The sequence below is a fragment of the Nicotiana tabacum genome, chromosome 11, assembly GCF_000715075.1.
Source record: "Nicotiana tabacum cultivar K326 chromosome 11, ASM71507v2, whole genome shotgun sequence".
Taxonomy (NCBI): Eukaryota; Viridiplantae; Streptophyta; class Magnoliopsida; order Solanales; family Solanaceae; genus Nicotiana; species Nicotiana tabacum.
Window position 1 is genome coordinate 85,953,094 of NC_134090.1, and position 19,807 is coordinate 85,972,900.

Here is a 19,807-nt window from a genome sequence, read left to right on the forward strand (position 1 = left end):
CTTGGACCCCCCTCTCTTTTAACTTGTTTTATTGTCAGAACTATTTATGCTTTCCTTATTCTCTCTAAACTTTCAATTAGTTTGCAATAATATGTGAAAATCCTCTTCTATTTGAGGACCTTAATTGCTTACTTGATTATGTGAAGTCACAATGGTAACATGGTCGGGAACCACACTAGTGGATTTTGAGGGGTGCCTAACACCTTCCCCTCGAGATAATTTCTAGCCCTTACCCGAACTTTGGTTCTTCAAACTCAAACCCTTCCTAGTGTCCTAATGCACTTAATCATTAGGTGTCGACTCTTCAAGTTCCAAAACCCAATTCCCAAAAGGGAACGAGTTGTCCTCCTAAATGTCACAAGCCCGATTTCGCGAGAAAAAGGGGGAACGATAGCGTGGCGACTCTGATGGGGAATTTCTTTAGGCCTTTACCATTTCATGTTATTTGTGACTTTACTGCTTCTTTATTGCCTTTATTTAATGTCTTTATTTCTCTTCTATTACGAAACTGACTTGGCTCCTTGTTTCTTTTCTTTAATGCTTTCCTTTACTGCTTTCCTTTAATACTGTTGTAATTATGAGCAATTATTGTAATCATTACTTTATGAACGTGCAAATACATGACAACTTGTTCAATCTTGTAACTGCATATTCAACATCATATTTCACTCGTGCTAAACAAAATACCATAGCAACGCTTATAATGAGTGATTGCGCCCTTCCGATATCATTACCCCCTAAATTTGGCAAAGGCGTATTTGCGGTAAAACCAGTCGATCAACGGTGTGGTCGACGGTTCCATGCCTTTCCCTCTTGAGTTGTCCGCTCAAGGGTACCAGTGTAATACCTTATAGAAACCCTACTCTGTTCAATTGTCTATGCATCACTATCAAAACCTAGCCGAGTCAGTTCACATAATGACTATTTAAGTTAGCCTTGTCCAAAGTCCACTGGGTTCCCTGGGAACCCAAACGGACGTTACCATATTCTGTGCATTTATTTGGAGAACTAAATGCTGCTTATTCTAATTATTGGTTTAAATAGTCGAGTGTTGCAGGGTAGGGGTCTAACACTTTGTTTTGCAGAAATGAGGCACGAAGTCCCCAGATTTGGCATTGTCACCAACATTCACCCAAAGTTGCTAAGCTGGTGGGAGGATCTACACTCTAGTGGCCAGGCTCTTGTCCGGAAATACCTAGGAAATTTGCCTTCTCTCCCGGAGGTCCAACCCAACAACAAAATCATAGAGGCTGCTACATTGTTCTGGGACTGTGATAGGTTTGTGTTTCGCTTCAGGGAGATTAACATGACACCTCTGCTTGAGGAAATAGGGGGATTAGCTGGTATTCCGTGGGAGACTCTGGGTTTACTTATGCCGGAAAATCGCAAGGGTAAGGGTTTTCTCAAAATGATGGGCCTAAAGAAAAATACAGACTTGACTTGTTTGAAGGATTCCTACATTCCTTTCGACTATATGTACGAAAGGTATGGCCATAGTAAGTCCTACCGCACTTACCCAGATGAATTCGCCCTCACCTCATTGGGGCATATCCACAGAAGGGTCTTTGTCTTTATGTTCTGCTTTTTGGGGATGATAGTGTTTCCTATGAAGAAAGCAAAGATTCACACCAGGTTATCTATGGTCACTAAAACCTTAATGGAGGTAATTGGTGGGCAACCCTTTAGCATAGTGCCCATGATCGTTGCAGAAATGTATCGAGCCTTGGAAAAGTGTCAACAAGGAGCCCCGCACTTCGAAGGCTGCAACTTGCTACTCCAGCTCTGGCTCATAGAGCATCTTCAAAGGGGTGAATATCGGCAGGAGATTTAGCGTAGAGACTGGGACGATCATATTGTCTTCCATCAACCAAGGCGAATGAACTACATGTCCAACATGTTTGCTTAGCCAGAAGACGCCAAAAGGTGGGTGGAGCTGTTTGAAAATCTAACTGAGGATCAAATACAATAGATGTTCGAGTGGTTCCCTACTGAAGAGTTCATCGGCCGATCCAGGGAAGCTCCATTTATGATACTGATCGGTTTGAGGGGAACCTACCCTTATGTCCCTCTCCGAGTTATGAGACAGGCTGGTAGGAAGCAGGTTATACCAAGGGTCGACAAGATGAGTCACTTCCGGGCTAATTTCCAAGCTGATGACAGTCCTTGTAAGTGCCAAGCTCAGCATATGTGGCATTGCAAGATCATCATGGGGAGAGATACTATTGATCCAGACAGATACCATGTTGGTTGCACCCTATACTATTCAGGATGGCTGGAGGATAATCACAATGGTCTGGGCCAACCTGGGTTTGTTCGAGGTCATAGGATCATCGATGAAAAGGCTGAAGCACAGGTCAAGTACAACCAATTGCGCAAGAGGATACGGGAATGCGAAAGCGAGCACCGGGAGATTCAAGAAGCCCATCAAAAGTTGATTGAAGAATGGAAAGATATGGCTGTCAGCGCCAACAAGCGACTAGGGTATTTGGAGCGGGGTTTAGTGTCATTGAAAAGGAAGTTCATCCAGAGGATTGAAAACTGCCAGAATGCTGAGGGAAACGAAGGAGGACACTTGGCTAGAGCCTATTTGCTACTGGGACTGCGTGAGCTGGTGAAACTCTTCGATCGACCTAAAGATGCCGAGTCTGGGGAAGGTCTTTCTGGGACCAAGTAGTTAGGAGTCTTTTCTTTTGTTTTAAAAAAGTAATAAGGCCAACGACCATTAGTAACATTTTATTTTTTTGCTATTTTAGTGTCGTTTTAGGATTCGCCTTATTTTTTATCAATAAAATGAGGCATTTAGCATTATAAGTTCTCCAAATCAACTTGTCGCTAGGCCTACCTCAGGCACAATGAGGCTCCCAAATTAGGACACGAATTATATTCCCACACTATGTGTTTAAATATCGCAACTTCTTTTTCTTACAACTCGCACTAACTTGCTACCTTTTTGTTTTTACCTTTTGTTTATTCCCCTTCCCAAAGGTTAGTTCGTGAACTCTGGAATCGTCATCATACTCCACAAGATCTAAGGCCCCTCCACCTCCTCCTCCTCTAAGTCCAATCAGAAACAAGAACAAGGGAAAAATGGATGATTGGAGCAACATTAGAAGGGAGTACTCCGTTGAAAGGGTAGAGGTTCCTCAGGATATTCAGGTTTCCAAGGAAAGTGCCTCCCAGCTCGAACAAAAGTTATTGAAGTTTCAGGAAGAACTGGACCAAGTTCGGAACTTGGCGAATTTGTCATTTTCCCTCACTATCCCAAATGTCTACTTTGCCAACACTCAAAACCCCACACCTCCACAAAGCATCCCGAAACCACAAAACCAACCCGCTCCCTATCACCACTGCAACACATGCCACACTTCAGACAACACCCCACTACTCATCCCTGAAAAACTAAACTCCACAAATGATTATCTCCACAACACCCCCATCTATGTGGAAACCATACCACACTATACTCAACCAATTTCAAGAACACCTGAGTCTGATGACAAAGACTCTATTATCAAGAATCTGGCTGTGGAACTCAAGAAGCTGACTAGCAGAGTTTAGGGTGTTGAAGGAAGAAAGGGGATTGAGAGAATGACTTATGAGGACCTTTGCATTCAGCAAGATGTCGAACTTCCTAAGGAGTACAAACCTCCCAAGTTTGAGATGTTTGATGGCACAGGGAATCCTAGAGTCCATTTGAGGACGTACTGCGACAAGCTGGTCGGAGTAGGAAGGGATGAAAAGATTCGCATGAAACTCTTTATTAGAAGTCTGAAAGGAGATTCTTTGTCTTGGTACATCAACCAAGACCCTAGGAAGTGGTCAAATTAGGTAAGTATGGCGTTCGATTTCATGGACAGGTTCAGGTTCAACGCAGAAAATGCACCAGACATGTTCTACATCTAGAACTTAAAGAAGAAACCCTCGGAGACATTCTGTGAGTATGCTACTCGTTGGAGATCAGAAGCCGCTAAGGTTAGACCGGCTTTAGAAGAAGAACAAATGAATAGGTTTTTCGTCCAAGCTCAAGACCCACAGTACTATGAAAGGTTAATGCTGATTGAAAGCCAGAAATTTTCCGACATCATCAAGCTAGGGGAAAGGATCGACGAGGGTATCAAAACTAGTATGGTCACTAACTTTGATGCTTTGCAGGCCACCAACAAGGCTCTACAGTCTGGTGGCACGTCCAAGAAAAGGGACGTGAGCGCCGTGATGGTTGCACAAAGAACAAAATCCCCAATTAAATACCAAACCTACCCAATACCTCCACTCACATATCAACCTACCCCAAATTACCAAGCACCCTCGCCCTCTTACCAAACTCTACTACCTACTTACCAATCACCTCCACCTCCCACATATCAGCCCACTTCGCCCATATATTCCTAACCCGCACATGTCTATCAAGCCTACAATACTCAAGCCTCTCACTATCAACCACCTCCCACTGGCCAAAACTTTCCTAGACCCCGAACAAAATTCGACCGTAGACCTCCCAAATAGTATACCGCCATTGCCGAACCTATCGACCAGCTATATGAAAGGCTCAAATCTGCTGGTTACATCACCCCTATCCCTGCCATAAACCCCGAAAACCCCTCCCAATGGGTCAACCCAAACAAAACCTGTGCACACCATTCTGGCATGAAGGGGCATACCATTGATGAGTGCCGCTCTCTGAAGGATAAGATCCAAGATTTCATTGACAACAAGATCATCATAGTAAAGGAGCTAGCTCCGAATGTCCGCAACAACCCTCTGCCTGACCACAAAGGTGGGGGAATTCACATGATTGAGATAGAGGACGATTGGGACCCCAAAGGGTCGATCAGATTGATCGCTGAATATGACGAGCCAAAGGAACCAACGGTTACACTTAATCCGATTGTGGTCCAGATCCATCCTTCTGAAAATGCTAAAGTAGACATGTCCATACCAGTTGAGTTCGAAGCACCTTCTTCTGCAAAGACTCCAGGACCTATTGAGGTCGAGTTTGGGTCTCCAAAGACACCTGTACCATTTAAAGTGGCTGTGTTACCATCCAATGCAAAGGTACCCATCCCGGTGGCCATGACTGCCGTAGCACCGTTCCATACGAAGGCCATACCATGGGATTACACCGCCGAGGAAAGAAGCAAAAGGGAAAACCAAATCTAGAGAAGCAATTGCAGCATATGGTATGACAAGAACCGGCATGGTTTATACCCCAGAACACCTAGCCGAGTCCAGTAAGCAGGCCTCTGGACGACCAACCGTCACTAAAACTGGGCCTGATGATCTCTGTAGAAAGATACAAGCCAAAGAGTATTCGGTCATTGATCAATTGAACAATATGCCAACCCAGATCTCTATCTTGGCTCTCCTACAAAGCTCTGACGCACATAAAAATGTCTTATTGAAGGTGCTGAGCGAGGCATATGTACCCAACAACATAACTGGAGGAGAAATGGCAAATATGGTGGGCCAAGTATTGGAGAGTCACAAAATCACTTTCCACGAAGATGAGCTGCCACCTTAAGGGCTAAGCCACAATAAGGCCTTGCATATCACTGTGTAGTGCGAAGATCATTTCATCACCAGAGTCCTGATTGACGGAGGGTCCAGCCTCAATATTTGTCTATTGGCGACTCTCAGAACACTGGGAAAGAGCCTGCATAAGATCAAGGATTGAGCCATCAATGTAAAAGCTTTCGATGGATCCCAAAGGTCCACTATTGGGGAAATCAGTTTGTGTCTGCAAATGGGACCGACGTGGTTCGACGTTGATTTTCAAGTGATAGACATCCCAGCATCTTACAACTTGCTATTAGGACGGCCCTGGATCCATGCCGTTGGGGCTGTGGCATCAACCCTACATCAAACAGTGAAATTCGAGTGGAATCACCAAGAGGTAATTATTCACAGCAATCCCATATACAGTCGCCAGACTATCCCAGTAAACGGAGGAACAAGGAAGATAGGCGGAGAAACCTACCATCACATTGAGCGAGTCAACGCCGTGGACAAGGACAAATTGTGGGATAGCAAAATTGAAAGTATACTAAATTGGTGCGGATATGAACCTGGCAGGGGACTTTGCAAGAATCTCCAAGGAATCGCTAAGCCTATAAAGTTAAAGAAACACGGTACCACTTTCGGTTTGGGATATGAATACACTTGGGAGGAATTCAATCACTAGTCTCCACCATGGCGCAGTGCCTACTACCCACTGGAGCATCCAATACCTCACTTGGAACAGACTTTCCAGCCCGCCAATGTCATATATGGGTCGGGAGAAGAGGAAGCACTGGAGGCAATAAGGAATTTGTTTTTGGAAGATGATAATATGGACTGTTGTGTCATTTTCGAGGAGGAGGGGGAGGAAAGCCCTTCTATACAAGCTGTGAGCCGAGGGGAATGCCTCAACAATTGGTCCATCAGAAGCACCAGGGTCCGGAAAGCTTCGGGGTAGCAAGGCTGAACAAAGCACCATGCATTATCTTTATTTTTTCGCTAATTTACTTTCTTTCCGCATTTTTTATATTGAAATATGAGCTCCAATGTTCAAAACATTTATAAAAAAAATTCAAAGCATTTCAGTTTCTTATAAATCTTGCTCTTATTACTTTTTATCGTTTACATAATTTACACAGCATTACTATTACTTATCTTGATGAACCAACGATTGTGACGTGCGACGAGGCAACGCAACAAACAGATATGGACTTAGAAGAAGATGATATACAAGAATAGGTTGTTAAAAAGTTTGAGGATTTTGAGAACAGACCTAAGTCTAACCTAGATGAAACTGAGATTGTCAACCTGGGAGATGTAGAAAATGTCAAAGAAACACGAATCAACATTCATCTATCACCATCAAAAAAGAAAGAGTACACGGAGTTTCTAAGAGAATATGAGGATATATTCGCCTGGTCTTATGATGACATGACTGGTCTCAGTACATCTATTGTAGCTGCCAACCGATCTGACATGTCCACAAGTAAAACAGAAGCTCAGGAAGTTCAAACCTGACATGAGTTTGAAAATAAAGGAAGAAGTCACCAAGCAAGTCAAAGCCAAGGTTCTCAAGGTAGTAGAGTATCCAACATGGTTAGCCAATATAGTTCCAGTGCCGAAGAAGGACATGAAGGTTAGTGTCTGTGTCAACTACCGAGATCTCAACCGTGCCAGTCCGAAAGACGACTTCCCCTTACCGAACATACACATTCTAATTGACAACTGCGCCAAGCATGAAATGCAGTCGTTTGTTGATTGTTTTGCTGGGTATCTTCGAATATGGATGGATGAGGAAGACGCGGAGAAAACAACTTTCATTACGCGGTGGGGGATGTATTGCTACAAGATGATGTCATTCGGGTTAAAGAATGCTGGGGCCACCTACATTAGGGCCATGTCTGCTATTTTCCATGACATGATACACAAAGAGATCGAGGTATATGTAGACGACATCATCATCAAATCTAAGAGAGCCAATGACCACATGGAAGATCTGAGGAAGTTCTTCAAAAGACTAAGAAGGTACAACTTGAAGTTGAATCCCGCCAAATGTGCATACGGGGTTCCTGCCGGAAAAGTACTTGGGTTCATTATGAGTTGTCGAGGAATAGAACTGGATCCATCAAAGGTCAAAGCCATCCAAGAATTGCCACCACCGAAGAACAAGAAAGAAGTTATGAGTTTCTTGGGAAGGCTTAACTACATCAGTCGGTTCATAGATGAATCCACTATCATTTGTGAGCCAATCTTTAAGATGTTGAAGAAGGACACTGCTACCAAATGGACTGATGATTGTCAGAAAGCCTTCGACAGAATCAAGGAATACCTGTCAACGCCGCCAGTTTTGGTCCCGCCCGAGCTGGGTAGACCTCTATTACTCTACCTTGTAGTATTGGATGGAGCTTTTGGTTGTGTTCTGGGGCAGCATGATGAAACAGGAGGAAAGGAGCAGGCCATCTATTATCTCAGCAAGAAGTTCACCCCGTACGAAGCTCGATATTCTTTATTAGAACGCATCTGTTGTGCCCTGACCTGGGTAGCTCAGAAGTTGAGATACTATTTCCGTGCCTATACCACTTACCTCATATCAAGAATGGATCCTTTGAAGTACATCTTTCAGAAGCCCATGCCCACTGGCAAGCTAGCCAAGTGGCAAATCCTACTGAGCGAATTCGACATTGTTTACGTGACTCAGAAGGCAATCAAAGGACAAGCACTAGCAGATCATCTTGCTGAAAATCCCGTAGATGGAGAATACGAGCCTCTAAATACGTATTTTCTTGATGAAGAGGTATCTTTCATAAGAGAAGACATTGCAGAATCCTATGACGGTTGGAGAATGTTTTTCGATGGAGCAGCAAATTTCAAAGGAGTTGGTACAGGAGCAGTCCTAGTATCAGAAATCGATCAGCATTATCCGGTATCTGCCAAGCTCAGGTTCTCGTGCACTAACAACATAGCCGAGTACGAAGCCAGCATCTTAGGGATCAAGATGGCCATTGACATGAACATCCAAGAGTTGCTAGTAATTGGGGATTAAGACTTGCTTATACATCAGGTCCGAGAAGAATGGGCGACTAAGAACTCCAAGGTATTCCCTTATCTACATCATGTGCAGGAGTTGAGAAAGAGGTTCACAAAGACAGAATTCCAGCATGTTCCCAGGGTCCAGAATGGATTTGCCGATACATTGGCTACCCTATCATCCATGATACAACATCCAAATAAGAACTTTATTGATCCCATTCCGGTAAAGATCCATGATCAGCTAGCTTACTGTGCTCATGTCGAAGAAGAAGCATACGGAAAGCCTTGGTTTCATGATATCAAGGAATACTTGGTAAAAGGGGAATACCCAGAGCTCGCAAACGCTACTCAGAAGTGCACGCTTCGGAGGTTATCCAACAATTTCTTTCATAGTAGAGGAATCCTATATAGGAGGACTCCTGATTTGGGATTATTAAGGTGTGTCAACGCAAAGGAAGCATCCAAGCTATTAGAGGAAATTCATGCAGGGTCATGCGGTCCACATATGAATGGCTTTGTTTTAGCAAAGAAAATACTCCGAGCTGGTTACTTTTTGATGACTATGGAAACAGACTGCATCCAGTATGTCCAAAAGTGCCACCGCTGCCAAATACATGCAGACATGATAAAGGTGACTCCAAATGAGCTTAATGCAACAAGCTTGCCGTGGCCGTTCGCCGCCGGGGGAATGGATGTTATCAGACCAATCGAACCTGCCGCATCAAACGGGCACAGGTTTATCCTAGTAGCAATTGATTATTTCACCAAATGGGTTGAAGCAGCATCTTACAGCGCAGTGACTAAGAAAGTTGTGGCGGATTTCGTCCACGACCGTATCATATGTTAGTTCGGAATTCCAGAGTCAATCATTACTGATAATGGCTCTAACCTCGATAGTGATTTGATGAAATCCATGTGTGAAACCTTCAAAATCAAATACAAGAATTATATAGCTTATATACCTCAGATGAACGGAGCTGTAGAGGCTGCCAACAAGAATATCAAGAAAATACTAAGGAAAATGATAGAGAAGCACAAGCAGTGGTACAAGAAGCTCTCTTTTTCTTTATTGGGGTACCGCACCACAGTCCGCACATCAACAGGAGCAACCCCCTATATGCTGGTTTACGGTACAGAGGCAGTCATTCCCGCCGAGGTGGAAATTCCCTCATTAAGAATCATACAGGAAGCAAAGCTAGGCGATGCAGAATGGGTGAAGAATCGTTACGAGCATCTAGCTCTTATAGATGGAAAGAGAATGGATGAAGTTTGCCATGGTCAACTTTATCAGCACCTGATGTCCAGAGCCTTCAACAAAAGAGTCAAAGCCGAGACAGTTCTCACCGAGGCAGCTGGTGTTAAAGAAAATCTTTCCACATCAAGATGAAGCTAAAGGGAAATTCTCTCCCAACTGGCAGGGTCCGTACATGGCTCACCGAGTTCTAATAGGAGGAGCCCTCATACTCGCAGAAATGATTGGAGAAGTCTGGCTAAAGCCGATCAATTCAGACGTAGTCAAACGATACTATGTGTAACCTTTATGCTTTCTTTTATGATATAATTTGAACTCCGCCTGACTTGATTCCTATTTAAGAGGGGATACGTAGGCAGCCTTATGAGTTCGGTCATAATTCAATAAAATTTTCATTTCCCCCCGCTATTAGAAACTGGGGCAGAATTTTGAGGAGGACCCTCAAAATTCCTAAGTGATTTCAGCAATTCGACGCAAGCAGCCCGGTAAACTGGGGCAGAATTTTGTGGAGGACCCTCAAATTTTCGGAGCGAGAGAAGTTGCAGTATCTTGGACCACATCGTCATCGTCATTTCATCTAAAGAAAACTATTTTTAATTATGTATTTACTGTCACATTTCTTTTCTAAATCATGCATGCCTGTTACCAAAGTTGCTTCGTTTAGCAATGCTACCCCAATGATACATACATATCACCAGATCAAAGTCGTGCAGGTCAAGCAAAGCCAGCGGGGATACGAACTAACCTCCCCCCTTTACAAAACTCATGATTTTTCTTTGGATGCAGGCACTTGAGTTGCAAAATCATCAAATATACTATACACTCACGAGACTCACATTGCTCAAAAATATAACTCTCAGAACCGTTGCACTTACTCACAGTTGCTATCCGCACACAGTGCTCCCAGCAGACACAGTATCCCCAGCAGTCGCAATATCTCGATCCGCTACCAGCTAAGAAAATTCTATCATCATTTTGCCCCTTTACTCCTTTCATAAGGCTACGTTTTTGCCTTTCGAGGTTAAGCTCTACCTCCATCTGCATTTCCTGCATTGCATAAGGCTACCTTTCTGCCTTTCGAGGTTAAGCTCTACCTCTATCTGCATTTCCTGCATTGCATAAGACTACCTTTCTGCCTTCCGAGACTAAGCATTGTCTCCATCTGTATTTCTCTGCATTGCATATGGCTACCTTTCTGCCTTCTGAGACTAAGCACTGTCTCCATCCTGCATTGCATAAGGCTACTGTTCTGCCTTGCGAGACTAAGCATTGTCTCCATCCTGCATGGCTGAAATATCGCCACTTTATCGCTCTTGCATCGGCTGAAATATTGCCACCTTTTATTTACGTCTTGCATCGGCTGAAATATCACCACCTTCTACATTTCATGGGCTGAAAATCGCCAAATTATCCAAAGGCGTCATTGTTCGGAGGCACCATTTGCATAGCCCGAGAAAGCCATGCCATGGCCTGAGGACCGCATTTTATCTCTTGCAAGTAATTATTCAAAGGCATCATAGTTCGGAGGCATCATTTTCAAAGACCAAGAACATTATTTTATAGCCTGCGAATCCTTTATCATATAATTCATGGCCCAGGACATCATGGTTCGAGGACGTTATCCTAACAGTCCGAGGACAACATTCATGGTCTAATGGGAACTTGCATCACGTTTAAATTTATATGCTCATTTGCAGGTAAACCGGCTAGCAATGGCCATCTCACAAGGGGCGATCTCACCCCAGTTCCCGCAGCCTATCAGACTTTGACCATCCTTCTCAACCCAAACACCGTGTCCGCTTTTCGAAATCTCCATCGGTATATTCCGCCAATGGATCCTCAACTACACATGGCCTGATTCCTGTAAGACCAGGGATATGTAGGCAACTCAAGAACCATAGCTCGGTCAAAATTCTTCAAATCGTTTCATTTGGTCAAAATTGGCCATCATATCTTTACCCGATAACTCTTTCATCCTTTCCGGGTAAAGAGGGGCAGTTGTTGATACCCAATTTTTCCCTATATATTTTTATACACAAACTATATACAAAATAGCATATACATGCATACATAAGCATACTCAAGTGTTTTAGTATTTTTCCGATCTTTCGAAGAATTTTTTAAAATCAATTTACTATCCATTTTAGTAGTACTAAATAAATAATTATTACCAAAATCATCAATTTTGGTGAATAATTTATGTTATTCCCTTATTTATACCAAAATATTGTCAAGATAATTTTTGTAGATTTTTATAAATTTATTTGGTATTTAAAAGTCTAAATTCCATGCAATTGCAATTATAGTCTATTTTAAGATTAATAGCATTTCATAATTGTAAAATTTGTTCCAGTATTTTTAAATTAATATTTGTGTATTATTAACTGGCTCAGTACTTTTAATTTGCTTTTAAAATCATTCTTTGCCATTTTTATAAAATAAAACAGAAAAACTGGACATTTAACATTTAGCCTCATTTCATTTCAATTATAGCCTATTTACATTTCAATTTTAGCCCTCAAATTAACCCAATCCTAACCCTCAACTGGAACGGCCCAATTTCATCTTTTACCCGACCCATGATCCAATTAAAAACCCGCCCGGTTTTCGATTTGACCCATGCCGTTGATCATTTTAATCAACGACCATAATTCCCCCTTTCCTTTTTAATTTCCCAAACACCCTAAACCCTAATCACTTTAACCTAACTAGCCACCGTTGAATCCTTTCGTCTCTCAAACTCTCTCAAAGGCTCTTCTAAACCCTCGTCGACTTCCACCCTTTTCAATCGTTACTTCACCGGAATCCATGGCTTCTCAAGCCATGGACGGCCTATACCCACCCTCTCTCACCATTAAACCTAAGATGTTCAATGATTTGAAGCCCGACTCTGATGGTTCTCTTTAGATCCTGCACAGATCTGTAGATCTATGGCTTCTCCGGCCATGCTCCGACATATTCAAGCACTAGAAGCCTTTTCTGACCTCTCCAACTAAAGATCGGACCTTCTTCCAAGCCTTTCTCATTTCTAGGGTTTCTCTGAACCCCTAGCTATTCGAGGTTTTTCTCTGTGTGTTTTCTTAGATCTATGCTATATCTGTGTTCTACTGGAGTTTTAAAACGTTTTCCCCAATCTTCTCTTTCAAAATTTGTTTTTCTTCGATTTAGGGTTTCTGAAAAAGTTTCAAAATGTTTTCTGACTCTTCTTCTTCTTTCTTTGTGTGTATATGCCTATGTTATGTTCTTATGTCTTCTTTTTATGCCTCACATGATCCTCCCCTGTGTTCTTATGTTTGCTTTATTATTCATATTCTTCTAATATGCTCCGTTCTTTCTTCTACTGGTTTCTATGTCATGCTTTCACACGTTTATCTTATGTGTTTGTTTAACCCTGTGTCCCTTTACTGTATTTTCTAGTAAGCTCTTAGTTCTTATTTGCCTTCTTCTGGACTTTGTTTGAGTTCTTTCTAAACATGTTTCATCTACTGTTCTCTTAAGTGCTTTGTTACTTGTTTTCTCCTCTGAACCTATTTAAGTTCCGAGCTTTTCTTAAAACATGTTCTTTATGCTTCAAATTAGTTTCTTCATTATGTTTGCCTCGAACTTGTAATTGTTTCTGCTTGTTTTTCTCATAAGTCCCTGAAAGAGATTCCTGAGCATGTTTCAATTACTTGCCTCCTCCTCTTCGTATCTTACTCGAGTTGGAAACCCTAGAATTTGGGGTTTTCGGGCGTGTTTTGATCTGGTGTTTTGACTAGGGTTCTACTTTGGAACTCTGGGCTTTCTCAGACTTGTTTTGATTCTATGTACTGAACTTGAATTTCTTTGTTTATGACTTTGAACTTTCTACACTAGATCTTTCTAATTAGCATGACAGTTCTTTCCTATTTGACATGTCTGTGTGCTTTATATATGAAGAATTCTTCCTTTTAAAAAGGTTTGCCAATTTGTAATTGATTCAGAATTCCTTTTTTAATAAGGTTCGATTGATTGTTACTGATTTTCTTTAATTAAATCTTTCTTCATCTTTTTTGGTTGGATTCATTCATACCAAAACTCAATTTCTAATTTTACTGGCTGTTGATTGATTGTCTTTCCTTATTTGCACAAACCGTGGTGCTATCAAACCCTTTCCTTAAATAGTTTCTATGTATTTGCCCTTCTTGTACTACTTTAGAAAAGATTTTAATCAAATTCTTTCCTTAATTGTCTTCTGCCCGTTTGAAATTAGAATCCCTTAACTGAAGGAAGATTCTGTGTGATTGATTGCAACCTATTTCCTTACCTTTTCTTACTTTTTTCTGCACTATAAAAGGGGCACTACCCTTCTGCACTCAGGCAACCTTGAACCTTCAGTTCAATACTTAGAATTAAACACTTTACAAACACACCTCTCAATTACAATACTCTTTCAACATTCTACTCTTTCTGAGATCTTTTGGAACTGTCTGCTTGCAACTTGGCTTTCTCAAGACTGCTTTTAATTGTTTGTTTTCCCTGTAACTGGTGTGTTCTAATTTAACTTTTCTGCCTCACTCCCCTATGTGTTTATTTTTATAGGTTATACACTCATATCTACTTTGTTGTTCATGTTCTGTATTGAGAATGCTACTCTCCCTTTGCATCTGCTGTTTGTTATGAACTCCCTTTACCCCCACTCCCTTCTATGTGTTTGAGTTAAGGTCCATGGCTTGATAACATCTAAATTGCTGCTTAGGTCTGAACTTGGTCCTCAATGGATCCCAACTCTTAACATGTGGCTAATAGGCTAGTGAGGGGTATGCCAACACTTCTGATTTCTGGGCATGACCACTAGCCTGTCATGGCCTTCCCCTAAATCCACTCTATGCACTTAAACTTACTCTTAGATTCTAAGTTCTGCCCCTCTTATGAGCTTTGCTTTGGGACCTTAAGTTCCCTCTGAACTTGGACATCGGAGGGCTGGCATTTCCACACTGCACTGTCTTAATTCTACAATATAGTTGGGTTGTAAGAACTACCTGGAGTTCACTCGAGGCTCTTAGGGAACTTTTACGCATCCCAAATAAGATAAGGCTTTGGAAATCTATTCCTAGAAGTTGGTTCACCTCATATTGTTGGACTTTGTGTCTGAATTAGGCTCCTTGGTTGTAGCTTAATTTCTGATGTAATTTTACCTTTTTCTTAGTTTATTCTGGTCTGTAATATGTTGTAATAACTTATGGGGTTCTAGTGAAAAGAGGAGGGTCACGTATGTATGCATATGGGTAGACATCATGATCTTAGGTATTTATTCCTACAATCATAGCCTGTTTTACTTCTGCATTTCATATAGAGATCCTGACTATAGGATTCTGCACTTCTATATTTCATATAGAAATCATGCCTATAAGTTTTCTGCATTCATGCACGTCATATAGAAATCCTGCCTATAGTTTTCTGCATTCATGCACATCATATAGAAATCCTGCCTATAGTTTCTACATTTCTGCACGATGTATAGAAATTCTGCCTATATTTTCTGCATTTCTGCATCTTACATCTATCATTAGGCAAACAATCATAGGTTAAATAATAATCAATTGCATTCTAAATGCCATGTCTATAGGACGCCTACACTTTCATAATCGTTTTAAAATGAACAACGCCTAGAAATCATGCCTATAGGCGTTGAATTCGATTTTCTTATGTCATCAGCAAGTTTAAAATCAGTTGCAATGTTGTCTAAAATCTGCGGAACTTTCATTTTTTCTGTAATCAGTAAGTTTTCTTTAAAATTAGAGCAAGCACTGTTAGATATCATGCCTATAGGTCTCACTTAGGCAAAACATCAGGTAATTAATTAATTGCATCAGTTTTGATAAATTACAACCAGGGAAGGCTAATTCGGACTCCTCATTTGAGAAATATGTGATGAATCAGCCTATCCTACGATTTAATTTGATTTTAGACCATAACAAGTACTTGTAAGGCATGCTAACCAATTTGTCTCTTTAAATGAGGAGGCCTGCTTGAGCCCTTTAAACTGTTATGTGTTCTTCCCATACTTGCCCTATATGTTTTGACCGTCACCCTAGAATTTTATCCTTTTAAAACTCTAAAAAAGCCAAATTTCCCTTCCCTTTAGGACTAGTAGTCCCAAATGCCTCCGAGACTAACAGGATTGGGGCGGGTACTAGCATGCAATTAGTAACGATACCATTCTGCGGTTTACTACTTTAATGGGGTGGGAAGGGTTGATATGGATATGATGACCGATGCGCTAATACCACGTGCAACCCCTCTTTTGAGGAGAGATTGTCGGGTATTGCATTGATGTGATCCTTATTGTTTGTAAACCTAGGACCCCCTCTTTTTTAACTTGTTTTATTGTCAAAACTATTTCTGTTTTCCTTATTCTCTCTAACCTTTCAATTTGTTTGCAATAATATGTGAAAATCCTCTTCTATTTGAGGCCCTTAATTACTTACTTGATTATGTGAAGTCACAATAGTAACATGGCCGGGACCACACTAGTGGATTTTGAGGGGTTCCTAACACCTTCCCCTCGAGATAATTTCTAGCCCTTACCTGAACTCTGGTTCTTCAAACTCAAACCTTTCTTAGTTTCCTAATGCACTTAATCATTAGGTGGCGACTCTTCATGTTCCAAAACCCAATTCCCAAAAGGGAACGAGTTGTCCTCCTAAATGTCACAAGCCTGATTTCGCTAGAAAAAGGGGGCGCGACAAGTCACAGTAGAAAAATAATGTATCGGGCCAAACGGTCGAATGAACCGTGTTCGCATAGAATAATCGAATCCTCAACGGAAAAAACTATGTATACTTGTACCAAGTAATCGAGGAATATCTTTTCATTTTTTTTACCGTCAAAACACATTGCGCTTCAAAGAAGTTTGCTATTCTCACAAGAAACGACTATGGGGCCAGAAATTTCTCGAATACTCGGGAAGTGACATCAAACACTCGAAGCCATAAGACCTCCGGCCGGAAACCTCAAGCTCATAAGCCCTCAATGAGGCAACATCAAAAAATGGCTCTAGAGCCAAATACTCTCGATGTCTCGGGGACTGTCGCCGATTGTCACCTCATCGAGCTATGAAAAACTTGAGGCCGTTAGAACCCAAGGGGGAAACCTCGAGCCCGAAAGACCTCCATAAGGCAATAAAAAACCTATAAGACCTCAAGAAAGGCATGAATTATACTTGTACCAAGTAACCTATCTGTAGGACCTCAAGTAAGGCATGTTCAAATTAATAAGACCTTACAAAAGGCATAATCCCAATATTAAAGTCGAGGCTATATATTCGAACATGTAAGACCCCTAAAAAGGCATACCCTCGATATATACGCCGAGGCTACCTCACTCAAAGACTAAAAGGCTATGGCCAAACACAACGACTACGGTCATAAGGCTTTGGCCAAACTAACACGACTCGGGGACACCTGACCGTCGCCATAAAATCATAGGCCTTCAATTACTTCAAAAATACTTCGAAAAGAACCGGTTAATCAGGCTACCCTCGGCATAAGCAAAAGAGCTTCGATCATATCAGCTCCAAACAATAAAAAGTCTTCGAGACAATTCAACCATCGAGCGAACCTACCGAGGTGCTCATTTATCATCATATAACGACTCATAATTAAGGTTTTTATCAAACCGTGGACGAGTTGGACAAACACAAAAATTTCAAAAATTCTTTAATGAGGGAAATATAAAGCCTATATTAGAGGTCGTACCGACCCACCGCGTAAGAGCATAAGCGCTAGCCTATATTAGAGGTCGTACCGACCCACCGTGTAAGAGCCTAAGCGCCAGCCTATATTAGAGGTTGTACCGACCCACTATGTAAGAGACTAAGTGCTAGCCTATATTAGAGGTCGTACCGAACCAACGCATAAGGGCCTAAAACCCAGCTTAAAATTCAAAGACTTAAGGGTCGATGCCGAAACGGTTAACTAAAAAGTGTCTAAGGGCAAATGCATAAGAGCCTATGGGTCAGACCAACAAGCCTCAAGTCTGGTTTGTGAACCTAAGGGTTTTACCTCGAAGTCCAACTCATCTGGGTAATCTTTGACAAACTTCAAAATTCAAGTCAAAGAAAGACATACACAAGCAAAGAGAAATTTATGAAAAGGGAAAACCGAAAGACTTCTTTGTGTATGTGTATATGAAATAATACAAGGCTTCATTTATAAATGTTCTATAAGAGCATTGTACACAGAATCAGAAATAAAAAGCCTAGTCTACTTTCCCTCGGAGACTGCGGCCTCATCGGCCCTTTCATTATTATCTTCGGCATCAGATACAAGGAACTTGGCATCGTATTCATCTGCCTTGGCCTGCTCTATCTCTTTCGAGTGATTGAAGCCCCTAGCGTGGATCTCCTCGAGGGTTTTTCTTTGGGATTTGCACCGAGCACATTCATTTCTTCTGCTCTCCCGATCGGAAGCCCCTCTTAACTCAGCTCGAGCGTCAGCAACATCTTTTAAACAGACAACCATTTTCTTATCAACCTTAGCTTGAATCTTTTTAGCTTCAGCTCGGGTGTCCATGACCTCAACCTTCATCTTCAAAAATCAGACTTGAGCCTTACAATCCTACTCGTCTGGACCGTGCTATTTTTACGAGTATTCCGAAGTTGCACCTTGAGGGCAGAAGCCTTAGCCAAAGCATTCGTCTTGGCTGCAACTAGGGCATCTATTTGAGCCCATAGGTCATTACACTCATGACTGGACTGACGAACGTTGCCCCAAAGGCATTCCAGGTCCTCCTTCTTACTCTACAACTGAAGTATCAAAACATTAATCTCTGAGGGTAGAATAAGAAACGTGCATTCCCTCGAAACAAAGGTTACCTGTCTTTCAAGGCGGCCTTCATAGTTCAGGCTTCGATTCATCTCATACCGAAGGTGTATCAACTCCTTTTCCCTTTTATCGCAAAGAATCTTGAGGGATTTCTCCACGTCCAAGGCTTTCTGCAACCCGACTTCACGGCGGAGTAGCTCGAACTTGAGCTTGTGAAAGGCCTATGAAAAATAGTCTCAGTAAGAAAATAAAAATGCAAAATCGAAAAACCAGTAGAGTCAATCAAAACCCACCACAGAACAAAGCCGCTGAGCTCCTCAAAGGTTGGGCGAACATCTACTGACCTGGTCTTATCGGCCTAGTCGACTCTCTCTCGGTAGGGATATGATTGCTCGAGACCCAGCTTAATTTAAGTGGCCCTTTGCCTCGAATATCCCTCGAAGTGCCTTTGACAAGAGAAGGAGACGACGATAGAAAATCTTTATCCCTCGAAGTACCTTCGACAGGAAAAGAAGACGGCTGCAAAAGAGGAACCATTTTTTCAAGGCTAGAAGCCTCAGGTACTGCAGGCTCAGCTGATACATCTTCTTTGAGCCTTCGAGCAGGGCTTGCATTGCTATGAGCACCTTCTCCCTTCAAGGATTCTTTCCGTTTGTTATTATTGTTCGGCCCTGAAGCCGACGATGCTTCCTCCTCTCCGAGGGGGCATGGTTTCATCTCAGGAAATTTTCCAATGCCTACGGTGACAGAGTTAATACACATAAAAAGAAAGTACCTATCAAAGAAAATAAACCGCACAATATGTACTGTGGTGTTCTCCCTCCTATCTACCGTTCGACAAGTCTCGCCACTAACGCTCATCGTAGGTCGAGCGAGCTGCCAGCTTCCAAGTCCAATCCGCCAGGTCGGGGACCTCATATAGCATCCACGGGACTGCTTTAAAAAAGAAAAAGAAAACACCTTTGCGGAGTTTGCCTCCACCACGAACAAAAATGATAAAAGCACAAGTGTACCACTTAAGTGTGAAATTCCATTTTTCAGGAAATGGCAAGAATTCTATGGGGATAATATCGATAGTCCGCACTCGGATAAATTGACTCATCCACACTCGGTCCCCATCTTCTTCATCTTCGTCAACAAAAGTTCCCGGTGGATCGACATCGCAAAGCTATCAGACCTCGGGAATGGAAAGGCCGGTACAATCTGATGAGATGGCTAAAGGAGAACTCAAGCCCGACTTCCTCAG